Below are 4,966 nucleotides of genomic sequence, written 5' to 3'. Positions count from 1 at the left end.
GTTGTGAGTGCTGGCCAACTACAGTTGAGACAGAACGCCGCCTAGGTGTAATGGAAACGAAGATGCTAAGGTGAACAGCGGGCCTCACTCAGTTAGATCACGTTTCTAATGACAGCAGTTTGGTGTTGCCCCGATCCAAGGCAAGATGCGTGAGAGTCGACTTCGATGGTTTGGGCATGTTTTACGGACCGGTGATGACTCTATTGCCAAGGCGGGTTACACACTTGAAGCCGTCGGCAGTAGACCCAAAGGATGACCTAAGCAACCTTGGGCTGATACAGTTCATAAAGACCTTAAATGCGTGAACATCCACCCAGATGCAGCCCGTGATAGAGCGAAATGGAGACAACTTACCGATGTAGCGGACCCCGCAGGCACGCGAGACGAACGCTGAAGGAAAATAAAAATAATAATGACAATGCTGCTGAAACTAAGGGAACAATAAGAGACCTAACGTTGAAACCAGCTATTACGGAAAAGGGTTTTGGCAAATCACTCGAAATATTTGGCGAACCCACTGGGGGTTCATTAACTACAGGTTGTGGAACAATGGTATAAGCAGCCGATTCTCATTCCGAAGTTGCATTTGAATGTTGGTTATGTGTGGGAAGACTGTGTTAGGCCTTATGAAAAAGAAGAAAGAACTACCAGCACCTCCCGGAGCCGGCCGTTGTGGCCGAGCAGTTCTAGGTGCTTCACTCCGGAACCGCACGCAGCTAGCAGCTACTGTCGCAGGTTCGAATCCTACCTCGGGCATGGTTGTGTGTGGCGTCCCTAGGTTAGTTAGGTTTAAGTAGTTCTAAGTTTAGGGGGCTGATGACCTCAGATGTTAAGTCCCATAGTGCTTAGAGCCATTTGAACCATTTTTGAACCTCCCGGAATTCGACTGTGGCAAGGTCGTAAACTTAAGAAAATGCAGTTTATCGTTCCGTGACATTTCTACTTGTGCTGGTCGGAACCGCATGACTTTGATCCAGATATGGAATCAATGGGTTCAAGAGGCCCACACTCAACACCAGGCAGGAACTTAATGGGACATCACAACTAGCGCCCAGGACGACGGGCATATTCTGTACCCGGGCGTGCACGATCATACAGGCACGTCACGTAATTTGAGCGAGAAATGGGTTTGTTGGTAGCAAGAGCAACATCCAATAGCACAGTGCGATGTCGTTGGGCAGTGGATGTCGCCAATCGAGCAGCAATAGCGTCCCACACATATTTCCACTCAGTGCGTATCCTCGGCCACGGAGGTGGGCTCCTTATAAACAATTCAGAAATAATCATAGCGAAACTAAACTGTTTTGTGTGTTCAAAAACACTCGTTACTAAGCAAACTCCGGATGATGTGGCGATTTTTCAAAACAAAAAACAAAAATTTGGGAAACAATAATTTTAAAATTGTAAAAATGAAATGTTTTGCCTTGTTTCTAGCAGTCAGTTTTAACAGAAAACCTGTAAATGGCTGTGCTATGGTGCGAATGCAGATACTTTTCCTGCAACTAGGTATCAAAATGAATATGGCAGGACGTTTGATACAGTGTACAGCCTGTTGTTAATCATGAAGTTACGGATTTCGCATCCTCCACGTTTGACACTAACCTGAGGCAAGAAATTAACTATTACCGCAAGATTCTAGTGACTCTCCATTACCGCAAGATTCTAGTTAATATCGATGGAACTTTTTTCACCCTTTTTTAATGCTGAAAAGGATAAGGAATATAACATACAGAAATAAAGTGCACTGCTGATTACAGAATCGGGGCAGGATCAGGATGTGGCTCAAGAACTCCTCAGACAACAATATAGATGTATCGCCGTCTTGTACTTGTATCTTAAAAATGGCATGCATGGGCTGCAGCACTGATCACTAGCACCAACTGGGGACCATAGGAAGTTCCACGGTGCTGAAAAACGTGAAACTGATGTGAAGTGCCGGAAGTTCAAGCTATCCCACCAAATCTGTCTTTGTCTCCATTATTTCAAAAGTGATGATGCTGGATACCTGTCGTACAACCATGAGCGAGTGTGATCGTGCGTATGTGTCATAGACCCCATTCATATTTAACGTTGTATAGTAAAAAGCTATCGCCTTCTGGTGTATTTGAAACACTGTTGAACTTTGAAGGCATTCTGCTCCACAACAATCAATGAAAACACAGTAAAATGTATTCCAATCTTTAAGACATGTTCACAACTGAGCTTTCCAATATGTAATAAAATTATGGGGAAATATCTACTATTAACAAAGAGGAAAATATATTTGTTTGAAATGACACCTTGGTGGGGATTCTTGACGCATTTCTGTTTGTGACGTTAGCTCGAATGGTAAAACCATCAGGTGTAAATAGTAAGATTTTAGAAACGTTTTTAAAAGCCTACGAAAATAATTTAGCTGTAAAATTATTAATTACTTTACTCGAAAGTTTTAGGAATCTAAGAATGTAGCGATTGCAGAGTTTAGTAATTCTGACACATGCGGTGGCTGTTGTGGCGCTTTAGATTACTTCATACCGTTGACGACTAAAGAAAGCCACTAACCACCAAGCGTTTTCTTCTTCTTTTTTTAATACGAGCAACAAAACTCTTTGAAATTTCTTTCTTTCACGATCATCGCACTTTAGCGACTCTACAGTAAAACAGTTCACTTTTAGACCGTGAAGTTATGAGAAATTATAATTCCTGACATTTGTTCCTCGGTAGTCTTTAAAGTCAACTCTAGATTATTACTATACTGCTGTAGTCATCAACGCAACAGTGATCATCTTGGTTTTTGAGTGCATATCTCATGAAACTCCCAGTGATTTCATATGTTGATTTGTAGAAAAGAAGTTTTCAAAGGTAGATTTTCATATCTAAAATCATAAAAACATAAACGATATTAGAGGATAGTAGCCCTTCATTTAATTATTTCAATTTCTTGCTAGAGCTACGTTCATCATATGGTTATTCAGAATCACGCACGAAACCAACATTTATAGTATGACTGTAGGATCTTATTTATTCTGTAACGATTTCGGTACTGGCTACCATCTTAAGAGATAATAGTGCATATCAGTTGATCAAAAATACATACCAGCTGACGTATGCTGTTATCTCCTGTGAAGATGGTAGCCAGTTAAAACGATTTTTTCAAAATATTTATCTGCTATAGATAATCACTCGAGGACAGTTTTTAGTTATGTTATGCTCAAAATGACGCCAACGTAAAGAACAGGATAACTGCAAGTCGTTTCAAGTTAGCCCACTGTTTCAAGTAACCACATTTTACAGTACCTATTTATTAATCATATTCAAAAGAAAAATTTATAATATGTTCTGATCCTATTGCAAAATCTAAAATCAGTTGTGAATAGTCTGCACATTACACATGTAACGCCATTGGCTGTGTATATACTAAAATGCAACTTTCACAGCAAATATGCAAAGCACAACCCGTGACATTTCTTTTAGAAAGAACCAAAGTTCAGACATTTGCCGCTGCTGTTTACAGGTCATCTGTTACAACTGCGAGAAACAAAGCAAAACATCAAGAAACAAAGCAAAACATCACATATTCATTATTTTATAATAATCAATTTTCAAACGATTCTTTTTCAAATTCACCATATCATATATAGCCTATGTAACGCCGAGTGTTTTCGAATACACAAAACAGTTGAGATTCTTATTGACATTTATGAATTATTTAATACAATGAACTCACCTCTGTGACCGAGGACTCGCTCAGACTTGAAATATCCATGTGACGCTATTGCAACAAGAGTGGCAGTATCCACTGCCATGTCTTCTGGAGTCCCACGCATTTTCGACACGCGACCATTATTGCGGCTTCCCTTGACGCGCCAACAGAGAGAAGTGCACCAACCGTGGTACCCCAGTGATAATACTTGGCAAACGACTGGCCCCATGGCGTCTTTTCAGAGAACTCTCTGTTCAGCATCACGATGGGCGTAATCGAGCGTGAAGAATGCAATGGGATCGAATGCTGTCATTGGTATATAGGTCCAGCGCCTGGTTTGATAGTAAAGCGACTAGTGAGTGCTCGACGCGATCACCACTGGTTCTCATGGCTATTAATTTGGAGATGTGCAGCTGCATTTCTTATGCGTTAAGACCTAATTTCGTAATTGAAATCAATGAGCGAGTCACGTTATGTTTCAACAAGATAATGCAAGATAAATGTTGCCCGTGCTGTGACGATGTACCTCGATACCGAGGGTGCACAGCTGTTGCCCTGTCCAGCATGATCACTAGGTCTCTCACCCACTGGCAACATCTGGTTACGGGTTGCCAAGAATCTGGCAGACCACGACCTGCCAACCACTACGCCTGATGAACTTTGTCGGGGCGTTTAAGCAACATAGAGTGAGTTGCGGATCTGTACCATCTAAGTGCAGTCCGACTAGATATTCAGCCGGGCTAGAGCCGTAGTTGATGCCAAAGGTGATAACTCTGTTTACTTGGCACCTTGTATACCCCCTCCCCTAATCCCCTACTAACTGTAGCCGTGTATTCTTCCTGCTGTATTGTATACCCACAACAAGTAAAACTTTTGTTGTTTGCCATCATTCCTAATGTCGCAGTTATAATGTACAGCAGTGTAGTTTTCTGCTAAGGATATTTCAAGATGAAGAGTGCGTGACGATGTCACTGAGGAACTGAAGATGAAAATCCCCGTATTTCCGGCGCAAAGCGTTGTTCTCCCTTCTTTATCTCCTTCGACATACCCGATGAGTGCCAAATATCAGTTACTTCTTACAAATATGATAGTATCATGAGGTTTGGAAATTAAATACACGATTAAAATTATCAGGCTATTTAGTTGTATAGCTATCTAGAGATTTGTCATTTGTGTTTGACATCCTTCGCTTGACGATGATGAGAGCCACTACCTCAATTATAAGATAAGTATTCCAGCGTGTATTGTACTCCAAAAAACTGCCAGTCAGTCTACAGGGTAATA

The sequence above is a fragment of the Schistocerca serialis genome, chromosome 2 (assembly GCF_023864345.2).
Source record: "Schistocerca serialis cubense isolate TAMUIC-IGC-003099 chromosome 2, iqSchSeri2.2, whole genome shotgun sequence".
NCBI classification, from domain to species: Eukaryota; Metazoa; Arthropoda; class Insecta; order Orthoptera; family Acrididae; genus Schistocerca; species Schistocerca serialis.
Note: the sequence above shows the minus strand (reverse complement) of the source record.